Source organism: Setaria viridis, chromosome 8 (assembly GCF_005286985.2).
Source record: "Setaria viridis chromosome 8, Setaria_viridis_v4.0, whole genome shotgun sequence".
Classification (NCBI taxonomy): domain Eukaryota; kingdom Viridiplantae; phylum Streptophyta; class Magnoliopsida; order Poales; family Poaceae; genus Setaria; species Setaria viridis.
Genome location: NC_048270.2, coordinates 3,970,869 through 3,984,039, shown reverse-complemented (window position 1 = coordinate 3,984,039; position 13,171 = coordinate 3,970,869). Strand labels below are relative to the sequence as shown.

General features: G+C 44.6%; 1 long non-coding RNA gene across 2 annotated transcripts; it reads right to left on the bottom strand.

Moving 5' to 3' along the window:
• Nucleotides 1-571: 571 nt before the first annotated feature.
• On the bottom strand, nt 572-12,310 carry LOC117866742 (uncharacterized). 2 transcript variants are annotated; one of them, XR_004642986.2, is made up of 7 exons: nt 12,098-12,310; nt 1,848-3,792; nt 1,582-1,756; nt 1,416-1,490; nt 1,252-1,327; nt 1,072-1,176; nt 572-978 (listed from the first exon to the last, which is right to left on the bottom strand). It is a non-coding gene; the product is annotated as an uncharacterized lncRNA (long non-coding RNA). The 2 variants fall into 2 exon arrangements; XR_004642985.2 differs by having other exon boundaries at nt 1,416-1,756.
• Nucleotides 12,311-13,171: the final 861 nt, after the last annotated feature.

Here is a 13,171-nt window from a genome sequence, read left to right as displayed (position 1 = left end):
TAGGATCTAATCCTAGTCGGTTGTTACATGGAAAGCAATATGAGTCGGTTTACAACAAGCATCCCATGATATCCGGGCTGAATTGATTTGCCTGGCCTCCTGGCTTGTGCTCCATGCATCTTCATGCCTTGGCCCGCATAGCATGGTCGGGCAGGCTCACTTGTTAGGACCGACAAATATCCTAGTCTGTGGGGACCCATGGGTACCCTTATCCCTCTAGAAGTTTTTTCTAGCTTCAAAAGGAAAGCATATCTAACTCCATCACATGTGTTGTGTAGGTGAGATAGTAGGGAAGCTACACGTGAGGCAAAAGGTTGCGGGTTCAAATCCCACGCACCGTGCAAGTGCACGTGGGAGCTTCCTTGGGATTTCTAATATTTTTATTTCCCAACCACTGGTAGAAAACTGACTATTAGTCGTAGTTGGTAGGGAGCAAATCTCCCAAAAAGCTATCCAGGATTAATCAATCGAGACAAGGGGGTCTTTTGTCCTGGGTCAATCAACCGGGATTAAAGACCCCCTTTTAGTCCCGGTTGTTAAAACCAACAAGGACTAAAGGGGCTGCCACGCCTTAGTCCCTGTTGGTGACCCGGACTAAAGGAGCACCCTTTAGTCCCGGTTGGAAAAACCAACCGGGAAGTCTATATGGCGCCTGTAATTTCATGCATCACGTACCCCTTTCGTTAACCTTTAGTAGTTGAGAGCTTTTTTATAATGAAATCAAACTAGTATTTAAACAAATCAAACTAGTATTTATACAATTACTATATGTACAATTCTTAGTATATATATAAAATTCTTAGCATATATACAATTCCTAGGATACGTCGAGGTGTTGCTCTGTGCCTCTTAATTTCACCCATCGTAATGAAATTCTCCTTATGGATTTATCACCTCATCCACTAGGAATCCTATGAGACCTTCACATATTTTCTCTATTCTTTCCTTCTCCAAGATTTTGTCTTGAATATTATGCATCTGTAATTTGGAAATATGTGAATAATATTATACGAACAATTAAATATGAGGAGCTAGAAAACAATTAACTATTAATAGTTTTATTTTACGCACTTGTTTTTCATGCTTCGTCAACCTAGCCTTGTGTGACACAAAACTGTGTATGTTCTCACAAACGTAGTACCCACATATATTATTCCCTTGTTCCTGTCTTAAGCACTTCAGTGGGGAAGAAAACAAGTTATGAAATATTCATGATATAGAATGTACAAAATGTGCAAACTTCATACATACCGGGAAGTCTGTATTCCATGTAAGTTTTTCTTTGAATGCACCTTGGTGTCGTTTCTTGAGGAATTGTCTCCGTGCCCTACGGATTAAAATAATAAATGATATAGTGTTAGGCGAAAATTTAGGAAACAATCTTTTGCATTGAGATAAAGGTTTAGAATTATTACAAGTCTAGCATGTCTTGAATCTCTTGGTACTCCGCCGGTGGTTTCCTCAAGGAATCAAAGATAGTAACTTGGCTTCTATCAGGCTCAATTATTATTAGGATCCAGTGGGAACTAATCAGGTAAGCAAAAGGAAACTAAAATAGATGGTATACGTACAAATACTTACTTGAAGTTGTATGGAAGTAGTATGTAACTCTCTTGTAAGCTTGTTTATCCAGGAAATTGAATGCTTCCACCAATGTTTTATCTGTAAAATCTTGTACTTGGTTTTGGTTAACTAGGGTGGATCCATGAAGCGAACATGGAAATATACTTCTTGTCGGCACTTCTGAATTAGCATCCTACATAAAAAGGAAGACAGTTAGTAGGGCGATGCACACAAAAAAATAATGATATGATCCAAAATTTACATATAGATAAACGGATACTTACACAGCCCAGGTGCTGATGAGAGAGACATCTAGGGCATCATGATGGTACACTTCATATATATTTTTTAATTCCAGCCAGAGGCATTTCTCGCCTTCGCCAAAAAAATATATCGATTTTACCTTAAGGTCAAACATCACCGTCTGGTCGGCGGACATTTTCATGTACCATTCATGGAATTCGTACATCTTTGTTGATAGCTTCACTCAGGCCTTACTAGAGACTTGCCTAGCTCAAAGGTCCATCTTGGTTGAACTAGTTGTGCAGCTGGTAGGTCACCACCTCGCCCTAGACATGCATCAAGTCCCATACCTGAATCTTCCATGAATTTCAATACTTGTTTTTGTTGATCCAAGGGCATTGCTGCTATCCTTTTAGTGTCTTTTTCTGGTAGATGCCCAAGGCGGGGGTCAACACCACTTGAAGATGACTTTCCTTTCTTTTTTTCCCTCTCAACGTCTTCTTGACTGATTCTGGCATGTGCATAAAAAAATGTAATTTATTTTGATCTATTGGATGTGGCTCCATCTCCCTTGCTTTTTTTTCTTCAGCCCTTTTCCTGAACAACTCCCTGCATTTTGCTTGGATTTCAGACCAGCGTTCCTCGTGAGTTATTGCCTCCTAGCGTTCCTCAGGAGTCACTTCAGGCTCCTTTGTTTTCTTCTTTCTTTGTGCTAGCTTGGGAGGCGGTGGTCGCGTCTTTTTAAGTGGTGCTACAGGTTCCTTGCTCAGGGTTACTCTTAGTCCTGGCGTCGGTGATCGAGGAGGGGTGTTGTTGTCGTCGTCGTTGCCAGTATGTGGTGGAGATAGAGACCTTGATCGAGCAGGAAGCGACGGTCCCGGTGGCGCTTTTGTCCCGGTTTGAGTTTACTCCCGGTTAGTGGTTCCAACCAGGACGAAAACACCACCCTTTTATTTTGGTTGGAATTACCAACCAATATTTTATCCCGGTTGGTGGCTCCAACCGGGATAAAAATGTGGCGCCGTCAGTGCCCCGAAACTAGCTGTTACATCCGGGACAAAAGGGGGGTCTTTAGTCCCGGTTGCAAATACCAACCGGGAGTAAAGGTCCGCCCCATTCTAGCCTACCGTAGCGCACTCCCTTTTTCTCCTGGATCTACTTTAAACCGGGACTAAAGGGTGAGGATCGAAAGTCAATTTTCTACTTAGTGAACGGGACTAAATCCATGTTTTCCAGTAGTGAAAGAAATGATGTGTCAACAGTCTTTATTTAATTTTTACCATGATCAGGGCTCCACCTGGTTCTTCCCCAAGTGGACTGGAATGTGATGGTCAGAAAAGCAGACACGTGAGCACGCACACTTCAACCAGAAAGACCCAAATCAGGGAGTACTTACAACACAACATTATTGGGGCTCTGCATGGCTACACGGATTTGCACCAGAAAGTTTAGCGCCAACTATTTACAAAATCTCAAAGAACAAAAGAAGAACAGTCAAAGACGCACTATCAAACGATTAAACGTAGTGGCCATCTCATCAAGCACGCAACTCTCCGAATTCACCAAGCTATGGAGCAGAATCAGGATGGTACAGCTCATCCAAGATACACCCGATTCTATAACCTGGAATCTGACCAAACATGGCAAATATACAACAGCTTCAGCTTACGGAGCACAATTTGAAGGAATAGTCCCCTCACCCATGGAGCATCTCATTTGACGAACTTGGGCAGAACCAAAATGTAAATTCTTCTACTGGCTAGCCTATCAGAATACACTCATGTCTCGGTCATCCTCATTCTATACCAAATCCAAATCCTTTTGTCTATTTTGCCCTCGCTAAATTGCAAATAAATGCGTTCTTTCTTCCATGGGAGAAGAAGAGTGATGAAGCATGGTCATTTAATTTGTACATTGATCAGGATGGGCTCCTCTACTTCATCTGTCCTTTGGAAATACCCTGTTGTGGTTCATAACCTGTGTCACCTACGAAATATGCGTATATATTCTTCAGCTTTGTACTGAGATATATCCTACCCTGAAGAGAAAATTTTAAAACGAAAAAAAATTACAATTATGCAACTGCCGAACAGGCCACCAAAAAAATGAACCAAATCCAGGACAGGCACACCCTCGAAAGCAACACTAATCCACGTCAGTCTTTACGTCTGTGGAGTTATTGATCAGGAAGCAGCATCCGACGGTAGCCTACACGAGGCTATGGCCACAAAAGTACTAGAGAATATTCAAACCATCGTCGTCTTCGCGTCTTGTCTAACCCTGACCTGACAGAAATTTGCCGTGCGACGACCGCCAATGGAGACCGCACACACGAGTCTCCATTCAGTGAATTGTATACGTGTATAAGTGGGTGTTTGATGCTTTAGTCTGGACTAAAATTCATGTCACATCGAATATTCAGATGTTAATTAGGATAACTAAACATGAGCTAATTATAAAACTAATTACACAGATGGAGGCTAATTCACAAGACAAATCTATTAAGCCTAATTAATCCATCATTAGCACATTGTTACTGTAGCATCACATTGTCAAATCATGGACTAATTAGGCTTAATAGATTCGTCTCGCAAATTAGCCTCCAACTGTGAAATTAGTTTTGTAATTGGTCTATATTTAATACCCCTAATTAGTATCTAAACATTCAATGTGATAGGAATTTTAGGAGCTCCTAAAGAACCAAATGGAGCCTAAATATAAAAGGCAGCAATATTCATGAAATGTCGATCACTAGCTAGCGAGATCGTGCGTGGATTCACATTTAGCGAAATGTCTCTAAATGTTTATATTACTTTATAATAATATAAAAGATCTGTGTTGACTTCACCAGTCAAGATAACAGTGACACTATTTTTTTTTTGCCACTATAGAAATATACTTGTCACATACCGTGTAACAAATATATAATGGATACACGAGTCAAGACTTTAACATGTGACAGCGGGCCTATACATACATATAAGTATATAACATTGCCACCTATGACCTATCAGCCCAAAAATACACAACAATGGCCACTGCAAGCTACCCGGTCCTCTAGTGTTTTTGGCCATCTTGCTGCCAGTCCTATTGCCTGCAGTCATGTCTTCGTCTCCAAGCCCAAGTGGAACCCATGTTAACGGCAGCTACACCGACCTCACTGCCCTTTTGGCTTTCAAATCGCTGTTCTCCGATCCTCTCGGAATCCTTGCCGGCAGCTGGACATCCAACGTGTCCTTCTGCCAATGGGTTGGCGTCTCGTGCAGCAACCACCGGTTGCGCATCAAGGCTCTGTGGTTGGTGGACGTGCCCCTCCATGGAGTGCTCAGCCAACACCTCGGTAATCTTTCTTTCCTCGCCATGCTCAACCTCACAAGAATTGGTGTCGCTGGGCACATCCCTGCTGAACTTGGAAGGCTACGACGGCTTAGGTTTCTCGATCTTTTAGGAAATGGTCTCTCAGACGCCATTCCTAGTACGAGAGGAAACCTCACAAGGCTCGAGTTTCTTTGCCTAAGTAACAACACCCTCTCGGGGCAGATTCCACCACGGTTACTGCAGAGCATGAGAAACCTTGAGTGGAGATGATGGCGGCACCTTAGGGCATTGTTCTTCCCGTTGGGGCTTCATTTCTAAGCTACAACCCTGCTGCACAGGGTCCTCTGGGTGAAAACCCTGTCCAGATTCTGGACTAGCGACGGCGGCGCCATTGGCGTCGTGCCCTCCTTGGAGGAATCGTCTCTGGAGACCCATCTCGGTCTGTTGCATTCCTGATCCATTAGTCATGGATGGTCGCAGCAGGTGGTGACATATCCACCACGTGGCAAGCTGGACGACTGTTGCCGAGACCAAGTGGAGGCATCGCAGCTATACTGGCGGTCAGGGGTTGTCGCATGGTTGTCGACTAATGCAGCGTGGGACTGCGTCGGAGAATGGTGCTTGTGGCAATGGCATCGTGGACAACTAGGCTTGCAGCGGAGCGCAGCGGGTTGGTACCCAGTGCGGTACATTGTGAGAAGATGGCGCAAGCGACTTCTCTAGCTTGCTAACATGGCGGCGAATGCTTTTGCGCGGGTGAAGCAACGAGGCCAAGTCGACCTGCGGCCACGGTTTGGCTGATCGACAGAGATCTTGTAGAGCGGGGCAACATTACTCACCACTCTGACAACGACAAAAGAAACAGATCCAGGACGTGGAGTACTATGGCGGGCCTGGCGAGGCCCCTGTGCCTGGTGTTTTTTCGAGGCAACGAGAGTGAGGTGGAGTTCAACGATGGATGTGGCGAGGCCCCCCCGCGTTGTGTTATCGTGGTGGTGACAGCGAGGCAGCCTACAAGAGATCCGGATTCAGTGGTATCACTCTGTCAGGTGGAGAGTGGTGTTGCAGCGGCACTACAGCGGAGGGTTCCGCATGGCGGTGGCCTTCTCGGTGCAATGCAATTCATTTCTATCAATTCCCTATCGACACTAAGCCACGCCTAGAGGTTTCGGTGAACTATGAGCATGGATGCTGGCAGGTGCCGTCGTGGCGAGTAGAGTGGTGAGGCCGCGTTGATATCCCAATTCAACCGGTAGGGTGTGGCAGTTTTTTGAGTTGACTGGCTACCCGCGTTGATGTCCTAATTCAACCGAGCGAGTGTCACACCCGGTTTTAAAACAAAACTAAGTGCTACCTATATCTATGCTAGGATCTAGGTTCATACATATAGTGACATCATAAGTGAATAACAGCAATAGTATCACGTAAAGAAATATAAATAAAGACTTATGAGTCAATCAGAGATATACAGCTTAATCCTGGAAACGGAGGCTCCAAACTTCATAGGCAATCAACTGGGAGCTGTGTACGCCTAGAACTCAGCGTCAGCTTCAGAAAACTTCAACACCTTCCTCTTTTAAGCATCAGTAAGCAAGGGTGAGAACCCTTATGGTTGGTACTCATCAAGGCTACAAGAAGTAACTAGAATAACGATTTAAGTCCATCTTCAAGTTTATTTATCATGTGAGGGTCCAGGCCGCTCTTAACCGTGAGCACGGCTGACATATCAGTTTTACACTCTGCAGAGGTTGTACACTTCCACCATAAGTTGCGTAAAAGTGCAGAAGAACTTTGGACCCAACCATGTTGTGCAAAGCACATATCACACTATCGAGGTGTGATTGCATAGGGGCATTACGAGGTCTTTACAAAAATTCCCTAATAAGTGATAACCCTCTAAGGTTTCCTTATAAGGGGATGAACCCTCCCCCCAAGTGGTGCGTACACTCCATGGCTGGACAAGCCATCGCACAACCTATGAGCCCCTCTTGCCCTTTCGGTAAGACTATCACAAAGTAAAGTCTCTAATTAATTAGCCAAGATCAGAGCCCATTGGTCTTATGGTTGTACTATTTTTCTGGGCGGTGGCTCCATGTTCCAATTAATGCAAGATATTCTTGTAAATAAAGCATAGATAGAAGGATCGTTGGGGACACTTTAGCTCTTGCTTTCTTGAAAAGTTACTCTTACTAGTATTCAGCTCTTGCTTTCTTAAAACTCTTAATCTTTAAATCTTTCGAACAACGATCCTTCTACTCGAAGAAATCACCGGCACAAACATACAAAGCAAACAAACAATTACAACTAAGAACAATACACCAAAATAAAAGAAAAGCTTTAAAAGAGCGTACTAAAGGATAAGGCTCGAATACGCAAATGCAAGAAACGCTGGGAACAAAACTATTCTTGAAAAGACAAAGCTATCGAGAGATTTGAATTATAAAAGAAAGAGAAAAGCCTACATGCCTCATATATTTTAATTGAGAAAAATAATGTAAAGATATTTTAGAGAAATACCGTTAGTTAGCATTAATCAAGTTATATTTACATAGAAACAACAATGTAAAGCTTAGTCAAATTTTATATATAAACATTCAAGTACAATTTATGCAAATTACATTTAATTTGAAAATAAAGTATATGTAAACATCTAAGCGCATAGTTTTATGATTCGGGTTGAACTAATCGAATATAATTCAAAAAAACATTTATATTTATATTAGCCAATTTAACATTTAATTATGAAAACTCGAGATATAACCTATGTAGATTTTATTTATAAAACAAATTAAGTACACATTAATGAAATTGAAATTAATTTATGAAAATCGAGGTATATCTCTAATTAACTTTTAATTAGAAAACATTTAAGAGTAAGAATTAATCAAATTAACACTTATTATGAAAAATGGTATATAACACTGAATAGCTTTTCATTAAAGATAGCATGTTTAATATGTATTAACCAAATTAATATTAAATTTATTTTTAAAAACATGCAACAATGAAAAACAACACGAGTAATGTGTAATTTATGTTGTTATGAATCTAACACAACAAGAACAAGGTTAAACGGAGCTAAAAACGCAAAATATATGACTTAACCGATGCTTTAGGACTTACCGACGAGGTTTAGCAACTCCCAAGGGCTTAACTGCGAGAAACTGAGGGCACAAACCTAATTTCGTCCAGAAACCCGAGGCCTAGCGCGCAACAGCTTAAAGACGGACTTGATCATGAAAAATCTAAACTTTCTAAGGGCTTTTTCGCAAAATATACAAGACAAACCTTTCCGTAGGGATATCCTTTTTCTTCGAGGGCTAAACTGCTCGGCTGGTGGATGGCTCTATCTGGCGGCGATCAGGCCGAGAGGTGGCGGCAGGAGGCACACGAGCTGTCGGCGCGGGCGGCGGGCGGTGCGGGGGCCGGGGCGCGGAGCGAGAGGCACGGGCAGTGACAGGCGGTGGCGGCGCAAGGCAGCAGTAGCAAGAGGCCTCGGGCGGCGCGGGCGCACGCCCTTTGTAGGGCTACGCGGAGCCCTAAGGGCGAGCACGCCGAGGGAGGGGCCGGCGGCGGCCATGGCTGGCCGACGCTCGGGCGCCGCCATTGGGCTCAGCGGTCGGATGGGCCGGGAGGCTACCGAAGGGGGTAGGACGGGCCGAGCCCACGGGCTGGCCCGCATGGACAGGAATATATATTTCCCATGAAAGAAAAATCAAGAAATTATAAATAATTCATTTAATTCATGAAAAATACTCAACAAAATCCAGCAAAAATCCTGAAGATATATTGGAACACGAGGAGTCCAAATAAAATACTTGAAGCTCATGAAAAAGGATTCTAGAGCCTTCCAAAATTTGGATTTACCTATTAGGAAATGAGAATAAATTTCAAAAAATTCTGGAAAATTCTCGGAAGAACCCAATCATTATCTAGACACGTTTTTAAAACATTTGCACTCATGAATCACCAAAATGCATTGGCATGAATGCAACACATAGGTCAACCGTATTTAATTTAGAAAAACAAACAATTATTTTTCCTATACTAAATTTCCTGTTAAGAAAAATAAATGTTGGGAAAATTTTTAAAATTATGAGAAACTCATTGTTTATTTATTTCTTTTAATCGCATCCTAAAATTCAAAAATTTCAAGGTGTGACAGCGAGTTTGTTTTGTTTGTATTTTCTTTTCTTTTTTCATTGTAGTCTGAAACTCCTTCTTTTTTAAATTAATCGGCAGCTCTCCTGCGTGGTTCGTTTAAAAAAACAGGTTGCTAGTTAGTTGTTTAAATTGAGCCCTGGGATAAAAATGTTTTAGTGATCCAATTCACATCCTCTTGGGTCACATCAACATCGAGCTTCTCTGCGTTATTTAGGAGGTGTTTGGCAGCACTCCACTCCAAAAAAAATAGCTGCACTTCACCAACTTCACAAAATTGACTGCCAAACACGTCCAGCTCCACAAACTCCAGCTCTAGAAAAAACGTAGAGCTAAGAGTCAGATCCACGATTTTCCTAGAGTACATCTAGGGGTACTCAAAAACATCAGTTTCAGACTTTCTCTTGGAGTTGGGGTTATTTAACCACCTTTGCCACTCGTTACACAACGTACCTATTCATTTCTAATTTTTGCACGCCGCCCGCGCCCGTCGGGCCTTGCCGCCCCCTGCTCGGCGGACCGCGCCACCCCCGCCTGGCCCCTGCCTGTGGACCGCCCCTGCTCGCCGGACCACGCCACCCCCGCCTGACCCCTACCCGGCGGACCGCCCTCCCCCAGCTCATCATCCTGCTCATCAGCATCTGGGCCACCACCCAGCTACTCCTCCCAGCCGCCTACCACTTCGAGGTCACCTCCCCGCGCCTCACCTGCGTCTCCGTCCTCCTCCTCACCCTCTTTTGGTATGAGATCCTCCTCCCGCGCCTCTCCCTCTGGCGCGCCCGCCGCTCCGCACGCCTCCGCGAGGAGCACCACGCCCACACCCTCAAGCTCCACAAGCTCCGCAAGACCGCCACCCGCCGCTGCCGCAACTGCAGCAACCCCTACAGGGACCAGAACCCTGTCGGCGGCAAGTTCCTGTGTTCCTACTACAGCAAAAGTAGAGGAGAGCAGGGTTGAGAAGGCGAGGAGGAAGGTAGAGGAGAAGAGACTGGCAAGACTGGAGAGGGAAATGCTGGAGGAGGAGGAACGGAAGCAGCATGAGGAGAAGGGGAGGAAAGAGAAGAGACAGATATGTGGGCCCGTTCAGAAAAGGTAAAATAGACTATTCACAACAAGTGCTCATGTTTTTTGAGTTGGAGCACTGCCACCAGCCAAACACGTGTAGCAGCTTCATGTTTTTTTGGAGTTGGTGGAGTGGAGCTAGGAAAGTGTGGAGCTGATTTTTGTAAGGTGGAGTGCTTCGGTGAACTCTTTAATCCCTGGTCACGGTGATAAAATTCATAATTTAATTCATGATCATGAACTAATCTATAGTTATGTTTATTAGTTACTTGTACAATCTAGATATTATTTTTTTATTTGTGATGAATTTGGATAGTAGATCTGTTTCAGAAGCTGGCACCTAGGCGCTAGGTGGAATAGCGCCGCTTCGTCCAGAACCTAGTTTCGTCTAGCCATTTTTTCACCTAAAAGTGGTTCAGGACTTGATTCGGAAGAGTGCCCGCGTGTTGCCGCTGGAGCCTGAAACACCACTTCATTCTTGTCTATACCCCTTAGCATATAAAACATTAGTGCACCATATAAATTAGTCAATTAACCCTATAATATTCCTAACTCATGTGGATGTACTGTCGTGCTGCCATATAGTATACAAACTACAGGTGAAATTTTATACGTACCACTCACGAATTGTTCATTACTAACACAAGTATGAACACCTTCACAATACGGATGGGCTTAGTGTTCTTCAGGGCCGTAATTTTTGCAAGGCACATACACTACATAACTAACATGAGCCCATTGAGAACATGGCCACCTGTGCCAAGCTGCCCAAGCACAGAGCAGGAGGGCGGCACCGTGGAGCAGGCCACTCCCACCGGTGGAAAACCAGCCGGAAATAAAGGGATCGTCATGCTAGGTACACCTCCCACCCCTTTAGTCCCGCTAGAGGATTCTGCATCAAAAAATATTAGAAATTTCCGAGAGGCTCCCCACACGTCGCATGTCACAAGTCATGCGATTTTTCACACGAAATATGCGCGTGCGCGGTTCGTGGGATTCGAATCCACGACATCACGCGTAGCTTCCTTACCATCCCACCTACACAGCATATCTGACCATATAAGGATGCAATCCTTTTGTATTAACTCGTGGGGAACCCTTTAGTCTTAGTTTGTATTACTAATCGGGATTAAAGGGCCGAGGGCTTTAGTCCTGGGTGGTAACACCAACCGGGATTAAAGGGCAACCGGGATTAAAGGGTGACCTTTAGTTCCGGTTAGTCTTACCATCCAGAATAAAAGGGTCCCTCACGGGTGGCTGATTTGTTCACCCGGGACTAAAGGGTCTCCCACGGGTGGCTGATTTTTTACCCGGAGATTAAAGGAGGGCCTTTAGTCCCGATTGTTATTTGATCCGGGACTAAAGCCCCTTTAGTTACGGACCAACTTTAAACCAGAATAAAAGAGCGCGCATGGAAGGTGAGTTTTCTGCCGGTATCCGTCCATATCTGAAGCGCCAAGAACACATCGCAAATCTTCGAGGCATAACTGGCCAGGAAGGAGCGGCAGCACACAGCGGGAGGGCTAGCCGTAATCATCCTCGCCCGGTGATTCCACGGCTGTGGAGAAGAGGGAGCACCGAGGCGGTGGGGATTGTTTCGTCGGTCATGACCACTGGCGGCCGGAGGTAGCTAGAGTGGCAGCGCGCAGTGGATAAGAAGAGAGCAAACAGTAGAGCAGCAAGAAGAGAGCAAAATCGAACTACAATTCCTGACGCTTTGAGAAATAATAATGAATAGCTTCTTAGTTACCTCGTGTCCGTATCGGAGATCCTCTTCCTTGTTTGCTTGGGACTGGGGCTGAGGAAAGGAGAGCGGGATGGAGAGAGGAGTTGTGCCTCCGTTCTTGCCTGAAGACCAACGGGGGGATTTAAAGCAAGTAGCATGTCATTAACAAAGAAAGAACAGCTTCTCCAAACTGGGACCTTGGAGAAAGGAATATAACAATGCATTGCCTTCGCCTTTTCCTTGCGTGGGCTTCAGGACATAAGATTCCATGCTTATTAGTACTGTTCTCCAGCTGGAAGGAGCATATGTTCCTATAGCTTTGTTTTTGTGAGCCTTCATGTCATGTGTCCATTGGTTCATCTCCTCTGTTTTCTAATAGCCGGGAGAAATAAGGCAATACATAAGCGGGCTACGTATACGAATGGCCCAGTTGGATTTTTCCCAAAATTGGGTGTCCAAGGCGGATCGCGGGTTCATTAAAAAAATGGGAACCTCCACACTAAGTAGAGAATTGGCTTTCGATGCGCCCCCTTTTATCCCGGTTTAAAGTTAGCCCGGGACAAAAGGGGGTGCACCACGGTAGGCAAAAATGGAGGGGAGAGTTACTCCTGGTTGATATTTGCAACCGGGACTAAAGGCCCCCCTTTTGTCCCAGTTGCAACGGCTAGTTGTGGGGCGTCGGTGGCGGGACCCTTTTGTCCCGGTTGGAGGCTCCAACCGGGATAAAAGGGTGGACCTTTTGTCCCGGTTGAAGCCTCCACCTAGGACAAAAAGTTTAGTCTCGGTAGCAGCTTCCAACTGGGACTAAACTTTCAACTGGGACAAAAGGTGTTCCTTTTTGTCTCGGTTGGAGTTTTTAACCGGGATAAAAACTCATCCCCGTTATATACCAAGACAGAGGCCTTTCTTCGTCCTCCAGCCCGAGCCAGTTCACCACATAGACAGAAAGCTGAGCTTCACCTACTCTCCGGTGGTGCCGAAGCAAGACAGGTGCTACACGAAGTTTTTTTTCCCTCATTTTCGTGGGAATTTCACTCAGCCAACACAAGTGTTGTGAAGGTTTGCTACTTCATCCTCTTGTTACGCTTTGATTTATGC